The sequence below is a fragment of the Engystomops pustulosus genome, chromosome 9 (genome assembly GCF_040894005.1).
Source record: "Engystomops pustulosus chromosome 9, aEngPut4.maternal, whole genome shotgun sequence".
In the NCBI taxonomy this organism is placed as follows: domain Eukaryota; kingdom Metazoa; phylum Chordata; class Amphibia; order Anura; family Leptodactylidae; genus Engystomops; species Engystomops pustulosus.
Genome location: NC_092419.1, coordinates 64409986 through 64437145, shown reverse-complemented (window position 1 = coordinate 64437145; position 27160 = coordinate 64409986). Strand labels below are relative to the sequence as shown.

Here is a 27160-nt window from a genome sequence, read left to right as displayed (position 1 = left end):
TTTTACTATCTCATAGAGAAACTAACACAATTTTCAGGTTCAAAAAGGTCAACAGAACTTGGGATTCCCAGCCAGTCTCCCATGCTGGTACTTGCCAAGCCTTAAGCTGCATTGCTGCTGCGATCTGACGAGAGCAGGCACATTCAGCTTAGAATGGCCGTTGACAGCAGCTGTTCAATTTGAACCTTCTTTTGCTATCTCATAGAGAAACTAACACAATTTTCAGGTTCAAAAAGGTCAACGGAACTTGGGATTCCCAGCCAGTCTCCCATGCTGGTACTTGCCAAGCCTTAAGCTGCATTGCTGCTGCGATCTGACGAGAGCAGGCACATTCAGCTTAGAATGGCTGTTGACAGCAACTGTTCAATTTGAACCTTCTTTTACTATCTCATAGAGAAACTAACACAATTTTCAGGTTCAAAAAGGTCAACAGAACTTGGGATTCCCAGCCAGTCTCCCATGCTGGTACTTGCCAAGCCTTAAGCTGCATCGCTGCTGCGATCTGACAAGAGCACACACATTCAGCTTAGAATGGCCGTTGACAGCAGTTGTTCAATTTGAACCTTCTTCTACTATCTCATATAGAAACTAACACAATTTTCAGGTTCAAAAAGGTCACCAGAACTTGGGATTCCAAGCCAGTCTCCCATGCTGGTACTTGCCAAGCCTTAAGCTGCATTGCTGCTGCGATCTGACAAGAGCAGGCACATTCAGCTTAGAACGGCCGTTGACAGCAGCTGTTCAATTTGAACCTTCTTTTACTATCTCATAGAGAAACTAACACAATTTTCAGGTTTAAAAAGGTAAACAGAACTTGGGATTCCCAGCCAGTCTCCCATGCTGGTACTTGCCAAGCCTTAAGCTGCATTGCTGCTGCGATCTGACAAGAGCAGGCACATTCAGCTTAGAATGGCCGTTGACAGCAGCTGTTCAATTTGAACCTTCTTTTGCTATCTCATAGAGAAACTAACACAATTTTCAGGTTCAAAAAGGTCAACGGAACTTGGGATTCCCAGCCAGTCTCCCATGCTGGTACTTGCCAAGCCTTAAGCTGCATTGCTGCTGCGATCTGACGAGAGCAGGCACATTCAGCTTAGAATGGCCGTTGACAGCAGCGGTTCAATTTGAACCTTCTTTTTCTATCTCATAGAGAAACTAACACAATTTTCAGGTTCAAAAAGGTCAACGGAACTTGGGATTCCCAGCCAGTCTCCCATGCTGGTACTTGCCAAGCCTTAAGCTGTATTGCTGCTGCGATCTGACGAGAGCAGGCACATTCAGCTTAGAATTGCCGTTGACAGCAGCTGTTCAATTTGAACCTTCTTTTACTATCTCATAGAGAAACTAACACATTTTCAGGTTCAAAAAGGTCAACAGAACTTGGGATTCCCAGCCAGTCTCCCATGCTGGTACTTGCCAAGCCTTAAGCTGCATCGCTGCTGCGATCTGACAAGAGCACACACATTCAGCTTAGAATGGCCGTTGACAGCAGTTGTTCAATTTGAACCTTCTTCTACTATCTCATATAGAAACTAACACAATTTTCAGGTTCAAAAAGGTCAACGGAACTTGGGATTCCCAGCCAGTCTCCCATGCTGGTACTTGCCAAGCCTTAAGCTGCATTGCTGCTGCGATCTGACGAGAGCAGGCACATTCAGCTTAGAATGGCTGTTGACAGCAGCTGTTCAATTTGAACCTTCTTTTACTATCTCATAGAGAAACTAACACAATTTTCAGGTTCAAAAAGGTCAACAGAACTTGGGATTCCCAGCCAGTCTCCCATGCTGGTACTTGCCAAGCCTTAAGCTGCATCGCTGCTGCGATCTGACAAGAGCACACACATTCAGCTTAGAATAGCCATTGACAGCAGTTGTTCAATTTGAACCTTCTTCTACTATCTCATATAGAAACTAACACAATTTTCAGGTTCAAAAAGGTCACCAGAACTTGGGATTCCAAGCCAGTCTCCCATGCTGGTACTTGCCAAGCCTTAAGCTGCATTGCTGCTGCGATCTGACAAGAGCAGGCACATTCAGCTTAGAATGGCCGTTGACAGCAGCTGTTCAATTTGAACCTTCTTTTACTATCTCATAGAGAAACTAACACAATTTTCAGGTTCAAAAAGGTCAACAGAACTTGGAATTCCCAGCCAGTCTCCCATGCTGGTACTTGCCAAGCCTTAAGCTGCATTGCTGCTGCGATCTGACAAGAGCAGGCACATTCAGCTTAGAATGGCCGTTGACAGCAGCTGTTCAATTTGAACCTTCTTTTGCTATCTCATAGAGAAACTAACACAATTTTCAGGTTCAAAAAGGTCAACGGAACTTGGGATTCCCAGCCAGTCTCCCATGCTGGTACTTGCCAAGCCTTAAGCTGCATTGCTGCTGCGATCTGACGAGAGCAGGCACATTCAGCTTAGAATGGCCGTTGACAGCAGCTGTTCAATTTGAACCTTCTTTTACTATCTCATAGAGAAACTAACACATTTTCAGGTTCAAAAAGGTCAACAGAACTTGGAATTCCCAGCCAGTCTCCCATGCTGGTACTTGCCAAGCCTTACGCTGCATTGCTGCTGCGATCTGACGAGAGCAGGCACATTCAGCTTAGAATGGCCGTTGACAGCAGCTGTTCAATTTGAACCTTCTTTTACTATCTCATAGAGAAACTAACACATTTTCAGGTTCAAAAAGGTCAACGGAACTTGGAATTCCCAGCCAGTCTCCCATGCTGGTACTTGCCAAGCCTTACGCTGCATTGCTGCTGCGATCTGACGAGAGCAGGCACATTCAGCTTAGAATGGCCGTTGACAGCAGCTGTTCAATTTGAACCTTCTTTTGCTATCTCATAGAGAAACTAACACAATTTTCAGGTTCAAAAAGGTCAACGGAACTTGGGATTCCCAGCCAGTCTCCCATGCTGGTACTTGCCAAGCCTTAAGCTGCATTGCTGCTGCTATCTGATGAGAGCACGCACATTCAGCTTAGAATGGCCGTTGAAAGCAGCTGTTCAATTTGAACCTTCTTTTACTATCTCATAGAGAAACTAACACATTTTCAGGTTCAAAAAGGTCAACGGAACTTGGAATTCCCAGCCAGTCTCCCATGCTGGTACTTGCCAAGCCTTAAGCTGCATTGCTGCTGCGATCTGACGAGAGCAGGCACATTCAGCTTAGAATGGCCGTTGACAGCAGCTGTTCAATTTGAACCTTCTTTTACTATCTCATAGAGAAACTAACACAATTTTCAGGTTCAAAAAGGTCAACAGAACTTGGGATTCCCAGCCAGTCTCCCATGCTGGTACTTGCCAAGCCTTAAGCTGCATTGCTGCTGCGATCTGACGAGAGCAGGCACATTCAGCTTAGAATGGCCGTTGACAGCAGCTGTTCAATTTGAACCTTCTTTTGCTATCTCATAGAGAAACTAACACAATTTTCAGGTTCAAAAAGGTCAACGGAACTTGGGATTCCCAGCCAGTCTCCCATGCTGGTACTTGCCAAGCCTTAAGCTGCATTGCTGCTGCGATCTGACGAGAGCAGGCACATTCAGCTTAGAATGGCTGTTGACAGCAACTGTTCAATTTGAACCTTCTTTTACTATCTCATAGAGAAACTAACACAATTTTCAGGTTCAAAAAGGTCAACAGAACTTGGGATTCCCAGCCAGTCTCCCATGCTGGTACTTGCCAAGCCTTAAGCTGCATCGCTGCTGCGATCTGACAAGAGCACACACATTCAGCTTAGAATGGCCGTTGACAGCAGTTGTTCAATTTGAACCTTCTTCTACTATCTCATATAGAAACTAACACAATTTTCAGGTTCAAAAAGGTCACCAGAACTTGGGATTCCAAGCCAGTCTCCCATGCTGGTACTTGCCAAGCCTTAAGCTGCATTGCTGCTGCGATCTGACAAGAGCAGGCACATTCAGCTTAGAACGGCCGTTGACAGCAGCTGTTCAATTTGAACCTTCTTTTACTATCTCATAGAGAAACTAACACAATTTTCAGGTTTAAAAAGGTAAACAGAACTTGGGATTCCCAGCCAGTCTCCCATGCTGGTACTTGCCAAGCCTTAAGCTGCATTGCTGCTGCGATCTGACAAGAGCAGGCACATTCAGCTTAGAATGGCCGTTGACAGCAGCTGTTCAATTTGAACCTTCTTTTGCTATCTCATAGAGAAACTAACACAATTTTCAGGTTCAAAAAGGTCAACGGAACTTGGGATTCCCAGCCAGTCTCCCATGCTGGTACTTGCCAAGCCTTAAGCTGCATTGCTGCTGCGATCTGACGAGAGCAGGCACATTCAGCTTAGAATGGCCGTTGACAGCAGCGGTTCAATTTGAACCTTCTTTTTCTATCTCATAGAGAAACTAACACAATTTTCAGGTTCAAAAAGGTCAACGGAACTTGGGATTCCCAGCCAGTCTCCCATGCTGGTACTTGCCAAGCCTTAAGCTGTATTGCTGCTGCGATCTGACGAGAGCAGGCACATTCAGCTTAGAATTGCCGTTGACAGCAGCTGTTCAATTTGAACCTTCTTTTACTATCTCATAGAGAAACTAACACATTTTCAGGTTCAAAAAGGTCAACAGAACTTGGGATTCCCAGCCAGTCTCCCATGCTGGTACTTGCCAAGCCTTAAGCTGCATCGCTGCTGCGATCTGACAAGAGCACACACATTCAGCTTAGAATGGCCGTTGACAGCAGTTGTTCAATTTGAACCTTCTTCTACTATCTCATATAGAAACTAACACAATTTTAAGGTTCAAAAAGGTCAACGGAACTTGGGATTCCCAGCCAGTCTCCCATGCTGGTACTTGCCAAGCCTTAAGCTGCATTGCTGCTGCGATCTGACGAGAGCAGGCACATTCAGCTTAGAATGGCTGTTGACAGCAGCTGTTCAATTTGAACCTTCTTTTACTATCTCATAGAGAAACTAACACAATTTTCAGGTTCAAAAAGGTCAACAGAACTTGGGATTCCCAGCCAGTCTCCCATGCTGGTACTTGCCAAGCCTTAAGCTGCATCGCTGCTGCGATCTGACAAGAGCACACACATTCAGCTTAGAATAGCCATTGACAGCAGTTGTTCAATTTGAACCTTCTTCTACTATCTCATATAGAAACTAACACAATTTTCAGGTTCAAAAAGGTCACCAGAACTTGGGATTCCAAGCCAGTCTCCCATGCTGGTACTTGCCAAGCCTTAAGCTGCATTGCTGCTGCGATCTGACAAGAGCAGGCACATTCAGCTTAGAATGGCCGTTGACAGCAGCTGTTCAATTTGAACCTTCTTTTACTATCTCATAGAGAAACTAACACAATTTTCAGGTTCAAAAAGGTCAACAGAACTTGGAATTCCCAGCCAGTCTCCCATGCTGGTACTTGCCAAGCCTTAAGCTGCATTGCTGCTGCGATCTGACAAGAGCAGGCACATTCAGCTTAGAATGGCCGTTGACAGCAGCTGTTCAATTTGAACCTTCTTTTGCTATCTCATAGAGAAACTAACACAATTTTCAGGTTCAAAAAGGTCAACGGAACTTGGGATTCCCAGCCAGTCTCCCATGCTGGTACTTGCCAAGCCTTAAGCTGCATTGCTGCTGCGATCTGACGAGAGCAGGCACATTCAGCTTAGAATGGCCGTTGACAGCAGCTGTTCAATTTGAACCTTCTTTTACTATCTCATAGAGAAACTAACACATTTTCAGGTTCAAAAAGGTCAACAGAACTTGGAATTCCCAGCCAGTCTCCCATGCTGGTACTTGCCAAGCCTTACGCTGCATTGCTGCTGCGATCTGACGAGAGCAGGCACATTCAGCTTAGAATGGCCGTTGACAGCAGCTGTTCAATTTGAACCTTCTTTTACTATCTCATAGAGAAACTAACACATTTTCAGGTTCAAAAAGGTCAACGGAACTTGGAATTCCCAGCCAGTCTCCCATGCTGGTACTTGCCAAGCCTTACGCTGCATTGCTGCTGCGATCTGACGAGAGCAGGCACATTCAGCTTAGAATGGCCGTTGACAGCAGCTGTTCAATTTGAACCTTCTTTTGCTATCTCATAGAGAAACTAACACAATTTTCAGGTTCAAAAAGGTCAACGGAACTTGGGATTCCCAGCCAGTCTCCCATGCTGGTACTTGCCAAGCCTTAAGCTGCATTGCTGCTGCTATCTGATGAGAGCACGCACATTCAGCTTAGAATGGCCGTTGAAAGCAGCTGTTCAATTTGAACCTTCTTTTACTATCTCATAGAGAAACTAACACATTTTCAGGTTCAAAAAGGTCAACGGAACTTGGAATTCCCAGCCAGTCTCCCATGCTGGTACTTGCCAAGCCTTAAGCTGCATTGCTGCTGCGATCTGACGAGAGCAGGCACATTCAGCTTAGAATGGCCGTTGACAGCAGCTGTTCAATTTGAACCTTCTTTTACTATCTCATAGAGAAACTAACACAATTTTCAGGTTCAAAAAGGTCAACAGAACTTGGGATTCCCAGCCAGTCTCCCATGCTGGTACTTGCCAAGCCTTAAGCTGCATCGCTGCTGCGATCTGACAAGAGCACACACATTCAGCTTAGAATGGCCGTTGACAGCAGTTGTTCAATTTGAACCTTCTTCTACTATCTCATATAGAAACTAACACAATTTTCAGGTTCAAAAAGGTCACCAGAACTTGGGATTCCAAGCCAGTCTCCCATGCTGGTACTTGCCAAGCCTTAAGCTGCATTGCTGCTGCGATCTGACAAGAGCAGGCACATTCAGCTTAGAATGGCCGTTGACAGCAGCTGTTCAATTTGAACCTTCTTTTACTATCTCATAGAGAAACTAACACAATTTTCAGGTTCAAAAAGGTCAACAGACCTTGGGATTCCCAGCCAGTCTCCCATGCTGATACTTGCCAAGCCTTAAGCTGCATTGCTGCTGCGATCTGACGAGAGCAGGCACATTCAGCTTAGAATGGCCGTTGACAGCAGCTGTTCAATTTGAACGTTCTTTTACTATCTCATAGAGAAACTAACACAATTTTCAGGTTCAAAAAGGTCAACAGAACTTGGGATTCCCAGCCAGTCTCCCATGCTGGTACTTGCCAAGCCTTAAGCTGCATCGCTGCTGCGATCTGACAAGAGCACACACATTCAGCTTAGAATGGCCGTTGACAGCAGTTGTTCAATTTGAACCTTCTTCTACTATCTCATATAGAAACTAACACAATTTTCAGGTTCAAAAAGGTCACCAGAACTTGGGATTCCAAGCCAGTCTCCCATGCTGGTACTTGCCAAGCCTTAAGCTGCATTGCTGCTGCGATCTGACAAGAGCAGGCACATTCAGCTTAGAATGGCCGTTGACAGCAGCTGTTCAATTTGAACCTTCTTTTGCTATCTCATAGAGAACCTAACACAATTTTCAAGTTCAAAAAGGTCAACAGAACTTGGGATTCCCAGCCAGACTCCCATGCTGGTACTTGCCAAGCCTTAAGCTGCATCGCTGCTGCGATCTGACAAGAGCACACACATTCAGCTTAGAATGGCCGTTGACAGCAGTTGTTCAATTTGAACCTTCTTCTACTATCTCATATAGAAACTAACACAATTTTCAGGTTCAAAAAGGTCACCAGAACTTGGGATTCCAAGCCAGTCTCCCATGCTGGTACTTGCCAAGCCTTAAGCTGCATTGCTGCTGCGATCTGACAAGAGCAGGCACATTCAGCTTAGAATGGCCGTTGACAGCAGCTGTTCAATTTGAACCTTCTTTTGCTATCTCATAGAGAACCTAACACAATTTTCAAGTTCAAAAAGGTCAACAGAACTTGGGATTCCCAGCCAGACTCCCATGCTGGTACTTGCCAAGCCTTAAGCTGCATCGCTGCTGCGATCTGACAAGAGCACACACATTCAGCTTAGAATGGCCGTTGACAGCAGTTGTTCAATTTGAACCTTCTTCTACTATCTCATATAGAAACTAACACAATTTTCAGGTTCAAAAAGGTCACCAGAACTTGGGATTCCCAGCCAGTCTCCCATGCTGGTACTTGCCAAGCCTTAAGCTGCATCGCTGCTGCGATCTGACAAGAGCAGGCACATTCAGCTTAGAATGGCCGTTGAAAGCAGCTGTTCAATTTGAACCTTCTTTTACTATCTCATAGAGAAACTAACACAATTTTCAGGTTCAAAAAGGTCAACGGAACTTGGGATTCCAAGCCAGTCTCCCATGCTGGTACTTGCCAAGCCTTAAGCTGCATTGCTGCTGCGATCTGACGAGAGCAGGCACATTCAGCTTAGAATGGCCGTTGACAGCAGCTGTTCAATTTGAACGTTCTTTTACTATCTCATAGAGAAACTAACACATTTTCAGGTTCAAAAAGGTCAACGGAACTTGGAATTCCCAGCCAGTCTCCCATGCTGGTACTTGCCAAGCCTTAAGCTGCATTGCTGCTGCGATCTGACGAGAGCAGGCACATTCAGCTTAGAATGGCCGTTGACAGCAGCTGTTCAATTTGAACCTTCTTTTACTATCTCATAGAGAAACTAACACATTTTCAGGTTCAAAAAGGTCAACAGAACTTGGGATTCCCAGACAGTCTCCCATGCTGGTACTTGCCAAGCCTTAAGCTGCATTGCTGCTGCGATCTGACAAGAGCAGGCACATTCAGCTTAGAATGGCCGTTGACAGCAGCTGTTCAATTTGAACCTTCTTTTACTATCTCATAGAGAAAATAACTCAATTTTAAGGTTCAAAAAGGTCAACGGATCTTGGGATTCCTACCCAGTCTCCCATGCTGGTACTTGCCAAGCCTTAAGCTGCATTGCTGCTGCGATCTGACGAGAGCAGGCACATTCAGCTTAGAATGGCCGTTGACAGCAGCTGTTCAATTTGAACCTTCTTTTACTATCTCATAGAGAAACTAAAACAATTTTCAGGTTCAAAAAGGTCAACGGAACTTGGGATTCCCAGCCAGTCTCCCATGCTGGTACTTGCCAAGCCTTAAGCTGCATTGCTGCTGCGATCTGACGAGAGCAGGCACATTCAGCTTAGAATGGCAGTTGACTGCAGCTGTTCAATTTGAACCTTCATCTACTATCTCATAGAGAAACTAACACAATTTTCAGGTTCAAAAAGGTCACCAGAACTTGGGATTCCCAGCCAGTTTCCCTTGCTGGTACTTGCCAAGCCTTAAGCTGAATCGCTGCTGCAATCTGACAAGAGCACGCACATTCAGCTTAGAATGGCAGTTGACAGCAGCTGTTCAATTTGAACCTTCTTTTGCTATCTCATAGAGAAATTAACACATTTTCAGGTTCAAAAAGGTCAACAGAACTTGGAATTCCCAGCCAGTCTCCCATGCTGGTACTTGCCAAGCCTTACGCTGCATTCCTGCTGCGATCTGACGAGAGCAGGCACATTCAGCTTAGAATGGCCGTTGACAGCAGCTGTTCAATTTGAACCTTCTTTTGCTATCTCATAGAGAAACTAACACAATTTTCAGGTTCAAAAATGTCAACGGAACTTGGGATTCCCAGCCAGTCTCCCATGCTGGTACTTGCCAAGCCTTAAGGTGCATTGCTGCTGTGATCTGACGAGAGCAAGCACATTCAGCTTAGAATGGCCGTTGACAGCAGCTGTTCAATTTGAACCTTCTTTTACTATCTCATAGAGAAACTAACACATTTTCAGGTTCAAAAAGGTCAACGGAACTTGGAATTCCCAGCCAGTCTCCCATGCTGGTACTTGCCAAGCCTTAAGCTGCATTGCTGCTGCGATCTGACGAGAGCAGGCACATTCAGCTTAGAATGGCCGTTGACAGCAGCTGTTCAATTTGAACCTTCTTTTGCTATCTCATAGAGAAACTAACACAATTTTCAGGTTCAAAAAGGTCACCAGAACTTGGGATTCCAAGCCAGTCTCCCATGCTGGTACTTGCCAAGCCTTAAGCTGCATCGCTGCTGCGATCTGACAAGAGCAGGCACATTCAGCTTAGAATGGCCGTTGAAAGCAGCTGTTCAATTTGAACCTTCTTTTACTATCTCATAGAGAAACTAACACAATTTTCAGGTTCAAAAAGGTCAACGGAACTTGGGATTCCAAGCCAGTCTCCCATGCTGGTACTTGCCAAGCCTTAAGCTGCATTGCTGCTGCGATCTGACGAGAGCAGGCACATTCAGCTTAGAATGGCCGTTGACAGCAGCTGTTCAATTTGAACGTTCTTTTACTATCTCATAGAGAAACGAACACATTTTCAGGTTCAAAAAGGTCAACGGAACTTGGAATTCCCAGCCAGTCTCCCATGCTGGTACTTGCCAAGCCTTAAGCTGCATTGCTGCTGCGATCTGACGAGAGCAGGCACATTCAGCTTAGAATGGCCGTTGACAGCAGCTGTTCAATTTGAACCTTCTTTTACTATCTCATAGAGAAACTAACACATTTTCAGGATCAAAAAGGTCAACTGAACTTGGGATTCCCAGCCAGTCTCCCATGCTGGTACTTGCCAAGCCTTAAGCTGCATTGCTGCTGCGATATGACAAGAGCAGGCACATTCAGCTTAGAATGGCCGTTGAAAGCAGCTGTTCCATTTGAACCTTCTTTTACTATCTCATAGAGAAAATAACTCAATTTTAAGGTTCAAAAAGGTCAACGGATCTTGGGATTCCTACCCAGTCTCCCATGCTGGTACTTGCCAAGCCTTAAGCTGCATTGCTGCTGCGATCTGACGAGAGCAGGCACATTCAGCTTAGAATGGCCGTTGACAGCAGCTGTTCAATTTGAACCTTCTTTTACTATCTCATAGAGAAACTAAAACAATTTTCAGGTTCAAAAAGGTCAACGGAACTTGGGATTCCCAGCCAGTCTCCCATGCTGGTACTTGCCAAGCCTTAAGCTGCATTGCTGCTGCGATCTGACGAGAGCAGGCACATTCAGCTTAGAATGGCAGTTGACTGCAGCTGTTCAATTTGAACCTTCTTCTACTATCTCATAGAGAAACTAACACAATTTTCAGGTTCAAAAAGGTCACCAGAACTTGGGATTCCCAGCCAGTTTCCCTTGCTGGTACTTGCCAAGCCTTAAGCTGAATCGCTGCTGCAATCTGACAAGAGCACGCACATTCAGCTTAGAATGGCAGTTGACAGCAGCTGTTCAATTTGAACCTTCTTTTGCTATCTCATAGAGAAATTAACACATTTTCAGGTTCAAAAAGGTCAACAGAACTTGGAATTCCCAGCCAGTCTCCCATGCTGGTACTTGCCAAGGCTTACGCTGCATTGCTGCTGCGATCTGACGAGAGCAGGCACATTCAGCTTAGAATGGCCGTTGACAGCAGCTGTTCAATTTGAACCTTCTTTTGCTATCTCATAGAGAAACTAACACAATTTTCAGGTTCAAAAAAGTCAACGGAACTTGGGATTCCCAGCCAGTCTCCCATGCTGGTACTTGCCAAGCCTTAAGCTGCATTGCTGCTGTGATCTGACGAGAGCAGGCACATTCAGCTTAGAATGGCCGTTGACAGCAGCTGTTCAATTTGAACCTTCTTTTACTAACTCATAGAGAAACTAACACATTTTCAGGTTCAAAAAGGTTAACAGAACTTGGGATTCCCAGCCAGTCTCCCATGCTGGTACTTGCCAAGCCTTAAGCTGCATTGCTGCTGCGATCTGACGAGAGCAGGCACATTCAGCTTAGAATGGCCGTTGACAGCAGCTGTTCAATTTGAACCTTCTTTTGCTATCTCATAGAGAAACTAACACAATTTTCAGGTTCAAAAAGGTCAACGGAACTTGGGATTCCCAGCCAGTCTCCCATGCTGGTACTTGCCAAGCCTTAAGCTGCATTGCTGCTGCGATCTGACAAGAGCACGCACATTCAGCTTAGAATTGCTTTTGACAGCAGCTGTTCAATTTGAACCTTCTTTTACTATCTCATAGAGAAACTAACACAATTTTCAGGTTCAAAAAGGTCAACAGAACTTGGGATTCCCAGCCAGTCTCCCATGCTGGTACTTTCCAAGCCTTAAGCTGCATCACTGCTGCGATCTTAAAAGAGCACACACATTCAGCTTAGAATGGCCGTTGACAGCAGTTCAATTTGAACCTTCTTCTACTATCTCATAGAGAAACTAACACAATTTTCAGGTTCAAAAAGGTCACCAGAACTTGGGATTCCCAGCCAGTCTCCCATGCTGGTACTTGCCAAGCCTTAAGCTGCATCGCTGCTGCGATCTGACAAGAGCACGCACATTCAGCTTAGAATGGCCGTTGACAGCAGCTTTTCAATTTGAACCTTCTTTTACTATCTCATAGAGAAACTAACACAATTTTCAGGTTCAAAAAGGTCAACGGAACTTGGGATTCCCAGCCAGTCTCCCATGCTGGTACTTGCCAAGCCTTAAGCTGCATCGCTGCTGCGATCTGACGAGAGCAGGCACATTCAGCTTAGAATGGCCATTGACAGCAGCTGTTCAATTTGAACCTTCTTTTACTATCTCATAGAGAAACTAACACAAATTTCAGGTTCAAAAAGGTCAACAGAAATTGGGATTCCCAGCCAGTCTCCCATGCTGGTACTTGCCAAGCCTTAAGCTGCATCGCTGCTGCGATCTGACAAGAGCACACACATTAAGCTTAGCATGGCCGTTGACAGCAGTTGTTCAATTTGAACCTTCTTCTACTATCTCATAGAGAAACTAACACAATTTTCAGGTTCAAAAAAGTCACCAGAACTTGGGTTTCCCAGCCAGTCTCCCATGCTGGTACTTGCCAAGCCTTAAGCTGCATCGCTGCTGCGATTTGAAAAGAGCTCACACATTCAGCTTAGAATGGCCGTTGACAGCAGTTGTTCAATTTGAACCTTCTTTTACTATCTCATAGAGAAACTAACACAATTTTCAAGTTCAAAAAGGTCAACAGAACTTGGGATTCCAAGCAAGTCTCCCATGCTGGTACTTGCCAAGCCTTAAGCTGCATCGCTGCTGCGATCTGACAAGAGCACGCACATTCAGCTTAGAATGGCCATTGACAGCAGCTGTTCAATTTGAACCTTCTTTTACGATCTCATAGAGAAACTAACACAATTTTCAGTTTCAAAAAGGTCAACAGAACTTGGAATTCCCAGCCAGTCTCCCATGCTGGTACTTGCCAAGCCTTAAGCTGCATTGCTGCTGCGATCTGACAAGAGCAGGCACATTCAGCTTAGAATGGCCGTTGACAGCAGCTGTTCAATTTGAACCTTCTTTTGCTATCTCATAGAGAAACTAACACAATTTTCAGGTTAAAAAAGGTCAACGGAACTTGGGATTCCCAGCCAGTCTCCCATGCTGGTACTTGCCAAGCCTTAATCTGCATTGCTGCTGCGATCTGACGAGAGGAGGCACATTCAGCTTAGAATGGCCGTTGACAGCAGCATTTCAAATTGAACCTTCTTTTACTATCTCATAGAGAAACTAAAACAATTTTCAAGTTCAAAAAGGTCAACAGAACTTGGGATTCCCAGCCAGTCTCCCATGCTGGTACTTGCCAAGCCTTAAGCTGCATCGCTGCTGCGATCTGACAAGAGCACGCACATTCAGCTTAGAATGGCCGTTGACAGCAGCTGTTCAATTTGAACCTTCTTTTACTATCTCATAGAGAAACTAACACAATTTTCAGGTTCAAAAAGGTCAACAGAACTTGGGATTCCCAGCCAGTCTCCCATGCTGGTACTTGCCAAGCCTTAAGCTGCATTGCTGCTGCGATCTGACGAGAGCAGGCACATTCAGCTTAGAATGGCCGTTGACAGCAGCTGTTCAATTTGAACCTTCTTTTGCTATCTCATATAGAAACTAACACAATTTTCAGGTTCAAAAAGGTCACCAGAACTTGGGATTCCAAGCCAGTCTCCCATGCTGGTACTTGCCAAGCCTTAAGCTGCATCGCTGCTGCGATCTGACAAGAGCACGCACATTCAGCTTAGAATGGCCGTTGACAGCAGCTGTTCAATTTGAACCTTCTTTTACTATCTCATAGAGAAACTAACACAATTTTCAGGTTCAAAAAGGTCAACGGAACTTGGGATTCCCAGCCAGTCTCCCATGCTGGTACTTGCCAAGCCTTAAGCTGCATTGCTGCTGCGATCTGACGAGAGCAGGCACATTCAGCTTAGAATGGCCATTGAAAACAGTTGTTCAATTTGAACCTTCTTCTACTATCTCATATAGAAACTAACACAATTTTCAGGTTCAAAAAGGTAAACGGAACTTGGGATTCCCAGCCAGTCTCCCATGCTGGTACTTGCCAAGCCTTAAGCTGCATTGCTGCTGCGATCTGACGAGAGCAGGCACATTCAGCTTAGAATGGCCGTTGACAGCAGCTGTTCAATTTGAACCTTCTTTTACTATCTCATAGAGAAACTAACACATTTTCAGGATCAAAAAGGTCAACTGAACTTGGGATTCCCAGCCAGTCTCCCATGCTGGTACTTGCCAAGCCTTAAGCTGCATTGCTGCTGCGATATGACAAGAGCAGGCACATTCAGCTTAGAATGGCCGTTGAAAGCAGCTGTTCAATTTGAACCTTCTTTTACTATCTCATAGAGAAAATAACTCAATTTTAAGGTTCAAAAAGGTCAACGGATCTTGGGATTCCTACCCAGTCTCCCATGCTGGTACTTGCCAAGCCTTAAGCTGCATTGCTGCTGCGATCTGACGAGAGCAGGCACATTCAGCTTAGAATGGCCGTTGACAGCAGCTGTTCAATTTGAACCTTCTTTTACTATCTCATAGAGAAACTAAAACAATTTTCAGGTTCAAAAAGGTCAACGGAACTTGGGATTCCCAGCCAGTCTCCCATGCTGGTACTTGCCAAGCCTTAAGCTGCATTGCTGCTGCGATCTGACGAGAGCAGGCACATTCAGCTTAGAATGGCAGTTGACTGCAGCTGTTCAATTTGAACCTTCTTCTACTATCTCATAGAGAAACTAACACAATTTTCAGGTTCAAAAAGGTCACCAGAACTTGGGATTCCCAGCCAGTTTCCCTTGCTGGTACTTGCCAAGCCTTAAGCTGAATCGCTGCTGCAATCTGACAAGAGCACGCACATTCAGCTTAGAATGGCAGTTGACAGCAGCTGTTCAATTTGAACCTTCTTTTGCTATCTCATAGAGAAATTAACACATTTTCAGGTTCAAAAAGGTCAACAGAACTTGGAATTCCCAGCCAGTCTCCCATGCTGGTACTTGCCAAGGCTTACGCTGCATTGCTGCTGCGATCTGACGAGAGCAGGCACATTCAGCTTAGAATGGCCGTTGACAGCAGCTGTTCAATTTGAACCTTCTTTTGCTATCTCATAGAGAAACTAACACAATTTTCAGGTTCAAAAAAGTCAACGGAACTTGGGATTCCCAGCCAGTCTCCCATGCTGGTACTTGCCAAGCCTTAAGCTGCATTGCTGCTGTGATCTGACGAGAGCAGGCACATTCAGCTTAGAATGGCCGTTGACAGCAGCTGTTCAATTTGAACCTTCTTTTACTAACTCATAGAGAAACTAACACATTTTCAGGTTCAAAAAGGTTAACAGAACTTGGGATTCCCAGCCAGTCTCCCATGCTGGTACTTGCCAAGCCTTAAGCTGCATTGCTGCTGCGATCTGACGAGAGCAGGCACATTCAGCTTAGAATGGCCGTTGACAGCAGCTGTTCAATTTGAACCTTCTTTTGCTATCTCATAGAGAAACTAACACAATTTTCAGGTTCAAAAAGGTCAACGGAACTTGGGATTCCCAGCCAGTCTCCCATGCTGGTACTTGCCAAGCCTTAAGCTGCATTGCTGCTGCGATCTGACAAGAGCACGCACATTCAGCTTAGAATTGCCTTTGACAGCAGCTGTTCAATTTGAACCTTCTTTTACTATCTCATAGAGAAACTAACACAATTTTCAGGTTCAAAAAGGTCAACAGAACTTGGGATTCCCAGCCAGTCTCCCATGCTGGTACTTTCCAAGCCTTAAGCTGCATCACTGCTGCGATCTTAAAAGAGCACACACATTCAGCTTAGAATGGCCGTTGACAGCAGTTCAATTTGAACCTTCTTCTACTATCTCATAGAGAAACTAACACAATTTTCAGGTTCAAAAAGGTCACCAGAACTTGGGATTCCCAGCCAGTCTCCCATGCTGGTACTTGCCAAGCCTTAAGCTGCATCGCTGCTGCGATCTGACAAGAGCACGCACATTCAGCTTAGAATGGCCGTTGACAGCAGCTTTTCAATTTGAACCTTCTTTTACTATCTCATAGAGAAACTAACACAATTTTCAGGTTCAAAAAGGTCAACGGAACTTGGGATTCCCAGCCAGTCTCCCATGCTGGTACTTGCCAAGCCTTAAGCTGCATCGCTGCTGCGATCTGACGAGAGCAGGCACATTCAGCTTAGAATGGCCATTGACAGCAGCTGTTCAATTTGAACCTTCTTTTACTATCTCATAGAGAAACTAACACAAATTTCAGGTTCAAAAAGGTCAACAGAACTTGGGATTCCCAGCCAGTCTCCCATGCTGGTACTTGCCAAGCCTTAAGCTGCATCGCTGCTGCGATCTGACAAGAGCACACACATTAAGCTTAGCATGGCCGTTGACAGCAGTTGTTCAATTTGAACCTTCTTCTACTATCTCATAGAGAAACTAACACAATTTTCAGGTTCAAAAAAGTCACCAGAACTTGGGTTTCCCAGCCAGTCTCCCATGCTGGTACTTGCCAAGCCTTAAGCTGCATCGCTGCTGCGATTTGAAAAGAGCTCACACATTCAGCTTAGAATGGCCGTTGACAGCAGTTGTTCAATTTGAACCTTCTTTTACTATCTCATAGAGAAACTAACACAATTTTCAAGTTCAAAAAGGTCAACAGAACTTGGGATTCCAAGCAAGTATCCCATGCTGGTACTTGCCAAGCCTTAAGCTGCATCGCTGCTGCGATCTGACAAGAGCACGCACATTCAGCTTAGAATGGCCATTGACAGCAGCTGTTCAATTTGAACCTTCTTTTACGATCTCATAGAGAAACTAACACAATTTTCAGTTTCAAAAAGGTCAACAGAACTTGGAATTCCCAGCCAGTCTCCCATGCTGGTACTTGCCAAGCCTTAAGCTGCATTGCTGCTGCGATCTGACAAGAGCAGGCACATTCAGCTTAGAATGGCCGTTGACAGCAGCTGTTCAATTTGAACCTTCTTTTGCTATCTCATAGAGAAACTAACACAATTTTCAGGTTAAAAAAGGTCAACGGAACTTGGGATTCCCAGCCAGTCTCCCATGCTGGTACTTGCCAAGCCTTAATCTGCATTGCTGCTGCGATCTGACGAGAGGAGGCACATTCAGCTTAGAATGGCCGTTGACAGCAGCATTTCAAATTGAACCTTCTTTTACTATCTCATAGAGAAACTAAAACAATTTTCAAGTTCAAAAAGGTCAACAGAACTTGGGATTCCCAGCCAGTCTCCCATGCTGGTACTTGCCAAGCCTTAAGCTGCATCGCTGCTGCGATCTGACAAGAGCACGCACATTCAGCTTAGAATGGCCGTTGACAGCAGCTGTTCAATTTGAACCTTCTTTTACTATCTCATAGAGAAACTAACACAATTTTCAGGTTCAAAAAGGTCAACAGAACTTGGGATTCCCAGCCAGTCTCCCATGCTGGTACTTGCCAAGCCTTAAGCTGCATTGCTGCTGCGAGTTCTGACGAGAGCAGGCACATTCAGCTTAGAATGGCCGTTGACAGCAGCTGTTCAATTTGAACCTTCTTTTGCTATCTCATATAGAAACTAACACAATTTTCAGGTTCAAAAAGGTCACCAGAACTTGGGATTCCAAGCCAGTCTCCCATGCTGGTACTTGCCAAGCCTTAAGCTGCTGCGATCTGACAAGAGCACGCACATTCAGCTTAGAATGGCCGTTGACAGCAGCTGTTCAATTTGAACCTTCTTTTACTATCTCATAGAGAAACTAACACAATTTTCAGGTTCAAAAAGGTCAACGGAACTTGGGATTCCCAGCCAGTCTCCCATGCTGGTACTTGCCAAGCCTTAAGCTGCATTGCTGCTGCGATCTGATGAGAGCAGGCACATTCAGCTTAGAATGGCCATTGAAAACAGTTGTTCAATTTGAACCTTCTTCTACTATCTCATATAGAAACTAACACAATTTTCAGGTTCAAAAAGGTAAACGGAACTTGGGATTCCCAGCCAGTCTCCCATGCTGGTACTTGCCAAGCCTTAAGCTGCATCGCTGCTGCGATCTGACAAGAGCACGCACATTCAGCTTAGAATGGCCGTTGACAGCAGCTGTTCAATTTGAACCTTCTTTTACTATCTCATAGAGAAACTAACACAATTTTCAGGTTCAAAAAGGTCAACGGAACTTGGGATTCCCAGCCAGTCTCCCATGCTGGTACTTGCCAAGCCTTAAGCTGCATTGCTGCTGCGATCTGACGAGAGCAGGCACATTCAGCTTAGAATGGCCGTTGACAGCAGCTGTTCAATTTGAACCTTCTTTTGCTATCTCATAGAGAAACGAACACAATTTTCAGGTTAAAAAAGGTCAACGGAACTTGGGATTCCCAGCCAGTCTCCCATGCTGGTACTTGCCAAGCCTTAAGCTGCATTGCTGCTGCGATCTGACGAGAGCAGGCACGTTAAGCTTAGAATGGCCATTGACAGCAGTTGTTCAATTTGAACCTTCTTCTACTATCTCATATAGAAACTAACACAATTTTCAGGTTCAAAAAGGTCACCAGAACTTGGGATTCCAAGCCAGTCTCCCATGCTGGTACTTGCCAAGCCTTAAGCTGCATCGCTGCTGCGATCTGACAAGAGCACGCACATTCAGCTTAGAATGGCCGTTGACAGCAGCTGTTCAATTTGAACCTTCTTTTACTATCTCATAGAGAAACTAACACAATTTTCAGGTTCAAAAAGGGCAACGGAACTTGGGATTCCCAGCCAGTCTCCCATGCTGGTACTTGCCAAGCTTTAAGCTGCATTGCTGCTGCGATCGAGCGAGAGCAGGCACATTCAGCTTAGAATGGCCATTGACAGCAGTTGTTCAATTTGAACCTTCTTCTACTATCTTATATAGAAACTAACACAATTTTCAGGTTCAAAAAGGTCACCAGAACTTGGGATTCCAAGCCAGTCTCCCATGCTGGTACTTGCCAAGCCTTACGCTGCATTGCTGCTGCAATCTGACAAGAGCACGCACATTCAGCTTAGAATGGCCGTTGACAGCAGCTGTTCAATTTGAACCTTCTTTTACTATCTCATAGAGAAACTAACAAATTTTCAGGTTCAAAACGGTCAACAGAACTTGGGATTCCCAGCCAGTCTCCCATGCTGGTACTTGCCAAGCCTTAAGCTGCATTGCTGCTGCGTTCTGACGAGAGCAGGCACATTCAGCTTAGAATGGCCGTTGACAGCAGCTGTTCAATTTGAACCTTCTTTTACTATCTCATAGAGAAACTAACACAATTTTCAGGTTCAAAAAGGTCAACGGAACTTGGGATTCCCAGACAGTCTCCCATGCTGGTACTTACCAAGCCTTAAGCTGCATTGCTGCTGTAATCTGACGAGAGCAGGCACATTCAGCTTAGAATTGCCGTTGACAGCAGCTGTTCAATTTGAACCTTCTTTTACTATCTCATAGAGAAACTAACACAATTTTCAGGTTCAAAAAGGTCAACAGAACTTGGGATTCCCAGCCAGTCTCCCATGCTGGTACTTGCCAAGCCTTAAGCTGCATCGCTGCTGCGATCTGAAAAGAGCACACACATTCAGCTTAGAATGGCCGTTGACAGCAGTTGTTCAATTTGAACCTTCTTCTACTATCTCATAGAGAAACTAACACATTTTCAGGTTCAAAAAGGTCAACAGAACTTGGGATTCCCAGCCAGTCTCCCATGCTGGTACTTGCCAAGCCTTAAGCTGCATTGCTGCTGCGATCTGACAAGAGCAGGCACATTCAGCTTAGAATGGCCGTTGACAGCAGCTGTTCAATTTGAACCTTCTTTTACTATCTCATAGAGAAAATAACTCAATTTTAAGGTTCAAAAAGGTCAACGGATCTTGGGATTCCTACCCAGTCTCCCATGCTGGTACTTGCCAAGCCTTAAGCTGCATTGCTGCTGCGATCTGACGAGAGCAGGCACATTCAGCTTAGAATGGCCGTTGACAGCAGCTGTCCAATTTGAACCTTCTTTTACTATCTCATAGAGAAACTAAAACAATTTTCAGGTTCAAAAAGGTCAACGGAACTTGGGATTCCCAGCCAGTCTCCCATGCTGGTACTTGCCAAGCCTTAAGCTGCATTGCTGCTGCGATCTGACGAGAGCAGGCACATTCAGCTTAGAATGGCAGTTGACTGCAGCTGTTCAATTTGAACCTTCTTCTACTATCTCATAGAGAAACTAACACAATTTTCAGGTTCAAAAAGGTCACCAGAACTTGGGATTCCCAGCCAATTTCCATTGCTGGTACTTGCCAAGCCTTAAGCTGAATCGCTGCTGCAATCTGACAAGAGCACGCACATTCAGCTTAGAATGGCAGTTGACAGCAGCTGTTCAATTTGAACCTTCTTTTGCTATCTCATAGAGAAATTAACACATTTTCAGGTTCAAAAAGGTCAACAGAACTTGGAATTCCCAGCCAGTCTCCCATGCTGGTACTTGCCAAGCCTTACGCTGAATTGCTGCTGCGATCTGACGAGAGCAGGCACATTCAGCTTAGAATGGCCGTTGACAGCAGCTGTTCAATTTGAACCTTCTTTTGCTATCTCATAGAGAAACTAACACAATTTTCAGGTTCAAAAATGTCAACGGAACTTGGGATTCCCAGCCAGTCTCCCATGCTGGTACTTGCCAAGCCTTAAGCTGCATTGCTGCTGCGATCTGACGAGAGCAGGCACATTCAGCTTAGAATGGCCGTTGACAGCAGCTGTTCAATTTGAACCTTCTTTTACTATCTCATAGAGAAACTAACACAATTTTCAGGTTAAAAAAGGTTAACAGAACTTGGGATTCCCAGCCAGTCTCCCATGCTGGTACTTGCCAAGCCTTAAGCTGCATTGCTGCTGCGATCTGACGAGAGCAGGCACATTCAGCTTAGAATGGCCGTTGACAGCAGCTGTTCAATTTGAACCTTCTTTTGCTATCTCATAGAGAAACTAACACAATTTTCAGGTTCAAAAAGGTCAACGGAACTTGGGATTCCCAGCCAGTCTCCCATGCTGGTACTTGCCAAGCCTTAAGCTGCATTGCTGCTGCGATCTGACAAGAGCACGCACATTCAGCTTAGAATTGCCTTTGACAGCAGCTGTTCAATTTGAACCTTCTTTTACTATCTCATAGAGAAACTAACACAATTTTCAGGTTCAAAAAGGTCAACAGAACTTGGGATTCCCAGCCAGTCTCCCATGCTGGTACTTGCCAAGCCTTAAGCTGCATCACTGCTGCGATCTGAAAAGAGCACGCACATTCAGCTTAGAATGGCCGTTGACAGCAGCTGTTCAATTTGAACCTTCTTTTACTATCTCATAGAGAAACTAACACAATTTTCAGGTTCAAAAAGATCAACGGAACTTGGGATTCCCAGCCAGTCTCCCATGCTGGTACTTGCCAAGCCTTAAGCTGCATCGCTGCTGCGATCTGACGAGAGCAGGCACATTCAGCTTAGAATGGCCATTGACAGCAGCTGTTCAATTTGAACCTTCTTTTACTATCTCATAGAGAAACTAACACAAATTTCAGGTTCAAAAAGGTCACCAGAACTTGGGATTCCCAGCCAGTCTCCCATGCTGGTACTTGCCAAGCCTTAAGCTGCATCGCTGCTGCGATCTGACAAGAGCACACACATTCAGCTTAGCATGGCCGTTGACAGCAGTTGTTCAATTTGAACCTTCTTCTACTATCTCATAGAGAAACTAACACAATTTTCAGGTTCAAAAAAGTCACCAGAACTTGGGATTCCCAGCCAGTCTCCCATGCTGGTACTTGCCAAGCCTTAAGCTGCATCGCTGCTGCGATCTGACAAGAGCACGCATATTTTCTGCTTAGAATGGCCGTTGACAGCGGCTGTTCAATTTGAACCTTCTTTTACTATCTCATAGAGAAACTAACACAATTTTCAAGTTCAAAAAGGTCAACAGAACTTGGGATTCCCAGCCAGTCTCCCATGCTGGTACTTGCCAAGCCTTAAGTTGCATCGCTGCTGCGATCTGACAAGAGCACGCACATTCAGCTTAGAATGGCCGTTGACAGCAGCTGTTCAATTTGAACCTTCTTTTACTATCTCATAGAGAAACTAACACAATTTTCAGGTTCAAAAAGGTCAACAGAACTTGGGATTCCCAGCCAGTCTCCCATGCTGGTACTTGCCAAGCCTTAAGCTGCATCGCTGCTGCGATCTGAAAAGAGCACACACATTCAGCTTAGAATGGCCGTTGACAGCAGTTGTTCAATTTGAACCTTCTTCTACTATCTCATAGAGAAACTAACACAATTTTCAGGTTCAAAAAGGTCAACAGAACTTGGGATTCCAAGCCAGTCTCCCATGCTGGTACTTGCCAAGCCTTAAGCTGCATCGCTGCTGCGATCTGACAAGAGCACGCACATTCAGCTTAGAATGGCCGTTGACAGCAGCTGTTCAATTTGAACCTTCTTTTACTATCTCATAGAGAAACTAACACAATTTTCAGTTTCAGAAAGGTCAACAGAACTTGGGATTCCCAGCCAGTCTCCCATGCTGGTACTTGCCAAGCCTTAAGCTGCATTGCTGCTGCGATCTGACGAGAGCAGGCACATTCAGCTTAGAATGGCCGTTGACAGCAGCTGTTCAATTTGAACCTTCTTTTACTATCTTATTTAGAAACTAACACAATTTTCAGGTTCAAAAAGGTCACCAGAACTTGGGATTCCAAGCCAGTCTCCCATGCTGGTACTTGCCAAGCCTTAAGCTGCATCGCTGCTGCGATCTGACAAGAGCACGCACATTTAGCTTAGAATGGCCGTTGACAGCAGCTGTTCAATTTGAACCTTCTTTTACTATCTCATAGAGAAGCTAAAACAATTTTCAAGTTCAAAAAGGTCAACAGAACTTGGGATTCCCAGGCAGTCTCCCATGCTGGTACTTGCCAAGCCTTAAGCTGCATCGCTGCTGCGATCTGACAAGAGCACGCACATTCAGCTTAGAATGGCCGTTGACAGCAGCTGTTCAATTTGAACCTTCTTTTACTATCTCATAGAGAAACTAACACAATTTTCAGGTTCAAAAAGGTCAACAGAACTTGGGATTCCCAGCCAGTCTCCCATGCTGGTACTTGCCAAGCCTTAAGCTGCATCGCTGCTGCGATCTGAAAAGAGCACACACATTCAGCTTAGAATGGCCGTTGACAGCAGTTGTTCAATTTGAACCTTCTTCTACTATCTCATAGAGAAACTAACACAATTTTCAGGTTCAAAAAGGTCAACAGAACTTGGGATTCCAAGCCAGTCTCCCATGCTGGTACTTGCCAAGCCTTAAGCTGCATCACTGCTGCGAACTGACAAGAGCACGCACATTCAGCTTAGAATGGCCGTTGACAGCAGCTGTTCAATTTGAACCTTCTTTTACTATCTCATAGAGAAACTAACACAATTTTCAAGTTCAAAAAGGTCATCAGAACTTGGGATTCCCAGCCAGTCTCCCATGCTGGTACTTGCCAAGCCTTAAGCTGCATCGCTGCTGCGATCTGACAAGAGCACGCACATTCAGCTAAGAATAGCCGTTTACAGCAGCTGTTCAATTTGAACCTTCTTTTACTATCTCATAGAGAAACTAACACAATTTTCAGGTTCAAAAAGGTCAACAGAACTTGGGATTCCCAGCCAGTCTCCCATGCTGGTACTTGCCAAGCCTTAAGCTGCATCGCTGCTGCGATCTGAAAAGAGCTCACACATTCAGCTTAGAATGGCCGTTGACAGCAGTTGTTCAATTTGAACCTTCTTCTACTATCTCATAGAGAAACTAACACAATTTTCAGGTTAAAAAAGGTCAACGGAACTTGGGATTCCCAGCCAGTCTCCCATGCTGGTACTTGCCAAGCCTTAAGCTGCATTGCTGCTGCGATTTGACGAGAGCAGGCACATTCAGCTTAGAATGGCCGTTGACAGCAGCTGTTCAATTTGAACCTTCTTTTACTATCTCATAGAGAAACTAACACAATTTTCAAGTTCAAAAAGGTCAACAGAACTTGGGATTCCCAGCCAGTCTCCCATGCTGTCACTTGCCAAGCCTTAAGCTGCATCTCTGCTGCGATCTGACAAGAGCACGCACATTCAGCTTAGAATGGCCGTTGACAACAGTTGTTCAATTTGAACCTTCTTTTACTATCTCATAGAGAAACTAACACAATATTCAGGTTCAAAAAGGTCAACGGAACTTCGGATTCCCAGCCAGTCTCCCATGCTGGTACTTGCCAAGCCTTAAGCTGTTGCAATCTGACGAGAGCAGGCACATTCAGCTTAGAATGGCCGTTGACAGCAGCTGTTCAATTTGAACCTTCTTTTACTATCTCATAGAGAAACTAACACAATTTTCAGGTTCAAAAAGGTCAACAGAACTTGGGATTCCCAGCCAGTCTCCCATGCTGGTACTTGCCAAGCCTTAAGCTGCATCGCTGCTGCGATCTGACAAGAGCTCGCACATTCAGCTTAGAATGGCCGTTGACAGCAGCTGTTCAATTTGAACCTTCTTTTACTATCTCATAGAGAAACTAACACAATTTTCAGGTTCAAAAAGGTCAACGGAACTTGGGATTCCCAGCCTGTCTCCCATGCTGGTACTTGCCAAGCCTTAAGCTGCATTGCTGCTGCGATCTGACGAGAGCAGGCACATTCAGCTTAGAATGGCCATTGACAGCAGCTGCTCAATTTGAACCTTCTTTTACTATCTCATAGAGAAACTAACACAATTTTCAGGTTAAAAATGGTCAACAGAACTTGGGATTCCCAGCCAGTCTCCCATGCTGGTACTTGCCAAGCCTTAAGCTGCATCGCTGCTGCGATCTGAAAAGAGCACACACATTCAGCTTAGAATGGCCGTTGACAGCAGTTGTTCAATTTGAACCTTCTTCTACTATCTCATAGAGAAACTAACACAATTTTCAGGTTCAAAAAGGTCAACAGAACTTGGGATTCCAAGCCAGTCTCCCATGCTGGTACTTGCCAAGCCTTAAGCTGCATCGCTGCTGCGATCTGACAAGAGCACGCACATTCAGCTTAGAATGTTCGTTGACAGCAGCTGTTCAATTTGAACCTTCTTTTACTATCTCATAGAGAAACTAACACAATTTTCAGTTTCAAAAAGGTCAACAGAACTTGGGATTCCCAGCCAGTCTCCCGTGCTGGTACTTGCCAAGCCTTAAGCTGCATTGTTGCTGCGATCTGACGAGAGCAGGCACATTCAGCTTAGAATGGCCGTTGACAGCAGCTGTTCAATTTGAACCTTCTTTTGCTATCTCATAGAGAAACTAACACAATTTTCAGGTTAAAAAAGGTCAACGGAACTTGGGATTCCCAGCCAGTCTCCCATGCTGGTACTTGCCAAGCCTTAAGCTGCATTGCTGCTGCGATCTGACGAGAGCAGGCACATTCAGTTTAGAATGGCCATTGACAGCAGTTGTTCAATTTTAACCTTCTTCTACTATCTCATATAGAAACTAACACAATTTTCAGGTTCAAAAAGGTCACCAGAACTTGGGATTCCAAGCCAGTCTCCCATGCTGGTACTTGCCAAGCCTTAAGCTGCATTGCTGCTGTGATCTGACAAGAGCACGCACATTCAGCTTAGAATGGCCGTTGACAGCAGCTGTTCAATTTGAACCTTCTTTTACTATCTCATAGAGAAACTAACACAATTTTCAGGTTCAAAAAGGTCAACGGAACTTGGGATTCCCAGCCAGTCTCCCATGCTGGTACTTGCCAAGCCTTAAGCTGCATTGCTGCTGCGATCTGACGAGAGCAGGCACATTCAGCTTAGAATGGCCATTGACAGCAGTTGTTCAATTTGAACCTTCTTCTACTATCTCATATAGAAACTAACACAATTTTCAGGTTCAAAAAGGTCACCAGAACTTGGGATTCCAAGCCAGTCTCCCATGCTGGTACTTGCCAAGCCTTAAGCTGCATTGCTGCTGCAATCTGACAAGAGAAGGCACATTCAGCTTAGAATGGCCGTTGACAGCAGCTGTTCAATTTGAACCTTCTTTTGCTATCTCATAGAGAAACTAACACAATTTTCAGGTTCAAAAAGGTCACCAGAACTTGGGATTCCAAGCCAGTCTCCCATGCTGGTACTTGCCAAGCCTTAAGCTGCATTGCTGCTGCGATCTGACAAGAGCAGGCACATTCAGCTTAGAATGGCCGTTGACAGCAGCTGTTCAATTTGAACCTTCTTTTACTATCTCATAGAGAAACTAACACAATTTTCAGGTTCAAAAAGGTCAACGGTACTTGGGATTCCCAGCCAGTCTCCCATGCTGGTACTTGCCAAGCCTTAAGCTGCATTGCTGCTGCGATCTGACGAGAGCAGGCACATTCAGCTTAGAATGGCCGTTGACAGCAGCTGTTTAATTTGAACCTTCTTTTGCTATCTCATAGAGAAACTAACACAATTTTCAGGTTCAAAACGGTCAACGGAACTTGGGATTCCCAGCCAGTCTCCCATGCTGGTACTTGCCAAGCCTTAAGCTGCATTGCTGCTGCGATCTGACGAGAGCAGGCACATTCAGCTTAGAATTGCCGTTGACAGCAGTTGGTCAATTTGAACCTTCTTTTACTATCTCATAGAGAAACTAACACAATTTTCAGGTTCAAAAAGGTCAACAGAACTTGGGATTCCCAGCCAGTCTCCCATGGTGGTACTTGCCAAGCCTTAAGCTGCATCGCTGCTGCGATCTGAAAAGAGCACACACATTCAGCTTAGAATGGCCGTTGACAGCAGTTGTTCAATTTGAACCTTCTTCTACTATCTCATAGAGAAACTAACACAATTTTCAGGTTCAAAAAAGTCACCAGAACTTGGGATTCCCAGCCAGTCTCCCATGCTGGTACTTGCCAAGCCTTAAGCTGCATTGCTGCTGCGATCTGACGAGAGCAGGCACATTCAGCTTAGAATGGCCGTTGACAGCAGCTG

At 45.0% G+C, this 27160-nt stretch overlaps 77 pseudogenes; all 77 read right to left on the bottom strand.

The window, feature by feature from the left end:
• Window positions 1-46: 46 nt before the first annotated feature.
• Window positions 47-165, bottom strand: LOC140079447 (5S ribosomal RNA; annotated as a pseudogene).
• A 70-nt stretch (window positions 166-235) lies between these two features.
• Window positions 236-354, bottom strand: LOC140090045 (5S ribosomal RNA; annotated as a pseudogene).
• A 448-nt stretch (window positions 355-802) lies between these two features.
• LOC140096764 (5S ribosomal RNA) lies at window positions 803-921 on the bottom strand (annotated as a pseudogene).
• Window positions 922-991: 70 nt separating this feature from the next.
• Window positions 992-1110, bottom strand: LOC140094221 (5S ribosomal RNA; annotated as a pseudogene).
• A 70-nt stretch (window positions 1111-1180) lies between these two features.
• On the bottom strand, window positions 1181-1299 carry LOC140088151 (5S ribosomal RNA; annotated as a pseudogene).
• A 258-nt stretch (window positions 1300-1557) lies between these two features.
• LOC140090044 (5S ribosomal RNA) lies at window positions 1558-1676 on the bottom strand (annotated as a pseudogene).
• Window positions 1677-2124: 448 nt separating this feature from the next.
• LOC140089434 (5S ribosomal RNA) lies at window positions 2125-2243 on the bottom strand (annotated as a pseudogene).
• A 70-nt stretch (window positions 2244-2313) lies between these two features.
• LOC140094209 (5S ribosomal RNA) lies at window positions 2314-2432 on the bottom strand (annotated as a pseudogene).
• Window positions 2433-2501: 69 nt separating this feature from the next.
• Window positions 2502-2620, bottom strand: LOC140090182 (5S ribosomal RNA; annotated as a pseudogene).
• A 69-nt stretch (window positions 2621-2689) lies between these two features.
• LOC140087706 (5S ribosomal RNA) lies at window positions 2690-2808 on the bottom strand (annotated as a pseudogene).
• Window positions 2809-2878: 70 nt separating this feature from the next.
• Window positions 2879-2997, bottom strand: LOC140098771 (5S ribosomal RNA; annotated as a pseudogene).
• Window positions 2998-3066: 69 nt separating this feature from the next.
• LOC140083678 (5S ribosomal RNA) lies at window positions 3067-3185 on the bottom strand (annotated as a pseudogene).
• Window positions 3186-3255: 70 nt separating this feature from the next.
• LOC140079446 (5S ribosomal RNA) lies at window positions 3256-3374 on the bottom strand (annotated as a pseudogene).
• A 70-nt stretch (window positions 3375-3444) lies between these two features.
• LOC140090043 (5S ribosomal RNA) lies at window positions 3445-3563 on the bottom strand (annotated as a pseudogene).
• Window positions 3564-4011: 448 nt separating this feature from the next.
• Window positions 4012-4130, bottom strand: LOC140096763 (5S ribosomal RNA; annotated as a pseudogene).
• Window positions 4131-4200: 70 nt separating this feature from the next.
• On the bottom strand, window positions 4201-4319 carry LOC140094197 (5S ribosomal RNA; annotated as a pseudogene).
• Window positions 4320-4389: 70 nt separating this feature from the next.
• Window positions 4390-4508, bottom strand: LOC140088150 (5S ribosomal RNA; annotated as a pseudogene).
• A 258-nt stretch (window positions 4509-4766) lies between these two features.
• On the bottom strand, window positions 4767-4885 carry LOC140090042 (5S ribosomal RNA; annotated as a pseudogene).
• Window positions 4886-5333: 448 nt separating this feature from the next.
• On the bottom strand, window positions 5334-5452 carry LOC140089433 (5S ribosomal RNA; annotated as a pseudogene).
• Window positions 5453-5522: 70 nt separating this feature from the next.
• Window positions 5523-5641, bottom strand: LOC140094184 (5S ribosomal RNA; annotated as a pseudogene).
• A 69-nt stretch (window positions 5642-5710) lies between these two features.
• On the bottom strand, window positions 5711-5829 carry LOC140090180 (5S ribosomal RNA; annotated as a pseudogene).
• Window positions 5830-5898: 69 nt separating this feature from the next.
• LOC140087703 (5S ribosomal RNA) lies at window positions 5899-6017 on the bottom strand (annotated as a pseudogene).
• Window positions 6018-6087: 70 nt separating this feature from the next.
• LOC140098767 (5S ribosomal RNA) lies at window positions 6088-6206 on the bottom strand (annotated as a pseudogene).
• A 69-nt stretch (window positions 6207-6275) lies between these two features.
• Window positions 6276-6394, bottom strand: LOC140083667 (5S ribosomal RNA; annotated as a pseudogene).
• Window positions 6395-6842: 448 nt separating this feature from the next.
• Window positions 6843-6961, bottom strand: LOC140095408 (5S ribosomal RNA; annotated as a pseudogene).
• Window positions 6962-8165: 1204 nt separating this feature from the next.
• LOC140085388 (5S ribosomal RNA) lies at window positions 8166-8284 on the bottom strand (annotated as a pseudogene).
• A 69-nt stretch (window positions 8285-8353) lies between these two features.
• LOC140083652 (5S ribosomal RNA) lies at window positions 8354-8472 on the bottom strand (annotated as a pseudogene).
• A 69-nt stretch (window positions 8473-8541) lies between these two features.
• On the bottom strand, window positions 8542-8660 carry LOC140086212 (5S ribosomal RNA; annotated as a pseudogene).
• A 70-nt stretch (window positions 8661-8730) lies between these two features.
• LOC140094289 (5S ribosomal RNA) lies at window positions 8731-8849 on the bottom strand (annotated as a pseudogene).
• A 70-nt stretch (window positions 8850-8919) lies between these two features.
• LOC140092171 (5S ribosomal RNA) lies at window positions 8920-9038 on the bottom strand (annotated as a pseudogene).
• A 258-nt stretch (window positions 9039-9296) lies between these two features.
• On the bottom strand, window positions 9297-9415 carry LOC140095338 (5S ribosomal RNA; annotated as a pseudogene).
• A 258-nt stretch (window positions 9416-9673) lies between these two features.
• LOC140083640 (5S ribosomal RNA) lies at window positions 9674-9792 on the bottom strand (annotated as a pseudogene).
• A 259-nt stretch (window positions 9793-10051) lies between these two features.
• LOC140085387 (5S ribosomal RNA) lies at window positions 10052-10170 on the bottom strand (annotated as a pseudogene).
• Window positions 10171-10239: 69 nt separating this feature from the next.
• On the bottom strand, window positions 10240-10358 carry LOC140083629 (5S ribosomal RNA; annotated as a pseudogene).
• Window positions 10359-10616: 258 nt separating this feature from the next.
• Window positions 10617-10735, bottom strand: LOC140094287 (5S ribosomal RNA; annotated as a pseudogene).
• Window positions 10736-10805: 70 nt separating this feature from the next.
• Window positions 10806-10924, bottom strand: LOC140092170 (5S ribosomal RNA; annotated as a pseudogene).
• A 258-nt stretch (window positions 10925-11182) lies between these two features.
• LOC140098539 (5S ribosomal RNA) lies at window positions 11183-11301 on the bottom strand (annotated as a pseudogene).
• Window positions 11302-11371: 70 nt separating this feature from the next.
• LOC140089911 (5S ribosomal RNA) lies at window positions 11372-11490 on the bottom strand (annotated as a pseudogene).
• A 69-nt stretch (window positions 11491-11559) lies between these two features.
• LOC140089405 (5S ribosomal RNA) lies at window positions 11560-11678 on the bottom strand (annotated as a pseudogene).
• A 634-nt stretch (window positions 11679-12312) lies between these two features.
• LOC140081984 (5S ribosomal RNA) lies at window positions 12313-12431 on the bottom strand (annotated as a pseudogene).
• Window positions 12432-13068: 637 nt separating this feature from the next.
• On the bottom strand, window positions 13069-13187 carry LOC140089432 (5S ribosomal RNA; annotated as a pseudogene).
• A 259-nt stretch (window positions 13188-13446) lies between these two features.
• Window positions 13447-13565, bottom strand: LOC140097193 (5S ribosomal RNA; annotated as a pseudogene).
• A 70-nt stretch (window positions 13566-13635) lies between these two features.
• Window positions 13636-13754, bottom strand: LOC140079445 (5S ribosomal RNA; annotated as a pseudogene).
• A 259-nt stretch (window positions 13755-14013) lies between these two features.
• Window positions 14014-14132, bottom strand: LOC140089205 (5S ribosomal RNA; annotated as a pseudogene).
• A 70-nt stretch (window positions 14133-14202) lies between these two features.
• On the bottom strand, window positions 14203-14321 carry LOC140086054 (5S ribosomal RNA; annotated as a pseudogene).
• A 258-nt stretch (window positions 14322-14579) lies between these two features.
• On the bottom strand, window positions 14580-14698 carry LOC140094286 (5S ribosomal RNA; annotated as a pseudogene).
• Window positions 14699-14768: 70 nt separating this feature from the next.
• Window positions 14769-14887, bottom strand: LOC140092169 (5S ribosomal RNA; annotated as a pseudogene).
• A 258-nt stretch (window positions 14888-15145) lies between these two features.
• Window positions 15146-15264, bottom strand: LOC140098538 (5S ribosomal RNA; annotated as a pseudogene).
• Window positions 15265-15334: 70 nt separating this feature from the next.
• On the bottom strand, window positions 15335-15453 carry LOC140089910 (5S ribosomal RNA; annotated as a pseudogene).
• Window positions 15454-15522: 69 nt separating this feature from the next.
• LOC140089404 (5S ribosomal RNA) lies at window positions 15523-15641 on the bottom strand (annotated as a pseudogene).
• Window positions 15642-16275: 634 nt separating this feature from the next.
• Window positions 16276-16394, bottom strand: LOC140081983 (5S ribosomal RNA; annotated as a pseudogene).
• A 637-nt stretch (window positions 16395-17031) lies between these two features.
• Window positions 17032-17150, bottom strand: LOC140089431 (5S ribosomal RNA; annotated as a pseudogene).
• A 259-nt stretch (window positions 17151-17409) lies between these two features.
• LOC140097191 (5S ribosomal RNA) lies at window positions 17410-17528 on the bottom strand (annotated as a pseudogene).
• A 70-nt stretch (window positions 17529-17598) lies between these two features.
• On the bottom strand, window positions 17599-17719 carry LOC140097861 (5S ribosomal RNA; annotated as a pseudogene).
• A 251-nt stretch (window positions 17720-17970) lies between these two features.
• On the bottom strand, window positions 17971-18089 carry LOC140085295 (5S ribosomal RNA; annotated as a pseudogene).
• A 259-nt stretch (window positions 18090-18348) lies between these two features.
• LOC140094171 (5S ribosomal RNA) lies at window positions 18349-18467 on the bottom strand (annotated as a pseudogene).
• Window positions 18468-18537: 70 nt separating this feature from the next.
• Window positions 18538-18656, bottom strand: LOC140088398 (5S ribosomal RNA; annotated as a pseudogene).
• A 636-nt stretch (window positions 18657-19292) lies between these two features.
• Window positions 19293-19411, bottom strand: LOC140079504 (5S ribosomal RNA; annotated as a pseudogene).
• Window positions 19412-19481: 70 nt separating this feature from the next.
• On the bottom strand, window positions 19482-19600 carry LOC140095853 (5S ribosomal RNA; annotated as a pseudogene).
• A 258-nt stretch (window positions 19601-19858) lies between these two features.
• On the bottom strand, window positions 19859-19977 carry LOC140091045 (5S ribosomal RNA; annotated as a pseudogene).
• A 70-nt stretch (window positions 19978-20047) lies between these two features.
• On the bottom strand, window positions 20048-20166 carry LOC140094285 (5S ribosomal RNA; annotated as a pseudogene).
• A 70-nt stretch (window positions 20167-20236) lies between these two features.
• Window positions 20237-20355, bottom strand: LOC140092167 (5S ribosomal RNA; annotated as a pseudogene).
• Window positions 20356-20613: 258 nt separating this feature from the next.
• On the bottom strand, window positions 20614-20732 carry LOC140096347 (5S ribosomal RNA; annotated as a pseudogene).
• Window positions 20733-20802: 70 nt separating this feature from the next.
• LOC140082125 (5S ribosomal RNA) lies at window positions 20803-20921 on the bottom strand (annotated as a pseudogene).
• Window positions 20922-20991: 70 nt separating this feature from the next.
• Window positions 20992-21110, bottom strand: LOC140089403 (5S ribosomal RNA; annotated as a pseudogene).
• A 259-nt stretch (window positions 21111-21369) lies between these two features.
• Window positions 21370-21488, bottom strand: LOC140098164 (5S ribosomal RNA; annotated as a pseudogene).
• Window positions 21489-21558: 70 nt separating this feature from the next.
• LOC140086226 (5S ribosomal RNA) lies at window positions 21559-21677 on the bottom strand (annotated as a pseudogene).
• Window positions 21678-22694: 1017 nt separating this feature from the next.
• LOC140079444 (5S ribosomal RNA) lies at window positions 22695-22813 on the bottom strand (annotated as a pseudogene).
• A 259-nt stretch (window positions 22814-23072) lies between these two features.
• On the bottom strand, window positions 23073-23191 carry LOC140092104 (5S ribosomal RNA; annotated as a pseudogene).
• An 826-nt stretch (window positions 23192-24017) lies between these two features.
• Window positions 24018-24136, bottom strand: LOC140091737 (5S ribosomal RNA; annotated as a pseudogene).
• A 629-nt stretch (window positions 24137-24765) lies between these two features.
• LOC140091672 (5S ribosomal RNA) lies at window positions 24766-24884 on the bottom strand (annotated as a pseudogene).
• A 448-nt stretch (window positions 24885-25332) lies between these two features.
• LOC140086748 (5S ribosomal RNA) lies at window positions 25333-25451 on the bottom strand (annotated as a pseudogene).
• A 70-nt stretch (window positions 25452-25521) lies between these two features.
• LOC140091343 (5S ribosomal RNA) lies at window positions 25522-25640 on the bottom strand (annotated as a pseudogene).
• A 259-nt stretch (window positions 25641-25899) lies between these two features.
• On the bottom strand, window positions 25900-26018 carry LOC140082817 (5S ribosomal RNA; annotated as a pseudogene).
• Window positions 26019-26466: 448 nt separating this feature from the next.
• On the bottom strand, window positions 26467-26585 carry LOC140081297 (5S ribosomal RNA; annotated as a pseudogene).
• Window positions 26586-26655: 70 nt separating this feature from the next.
• On the bottom strand, window positions 26656-26774 carry LOC140083949 (5S ribosomal RNA; annotated as a pseudogene).
• A 259-nt stretch (window positions 26775-27033) lies between these two features.
• Window positions 27034-27152, bottom strand: LOC140094127 (5S ribosomal RNA; annotated as a pseudogene).
• Between the last annotated feature and the right edge of the window lie 8 nt (window positions 27153-27160).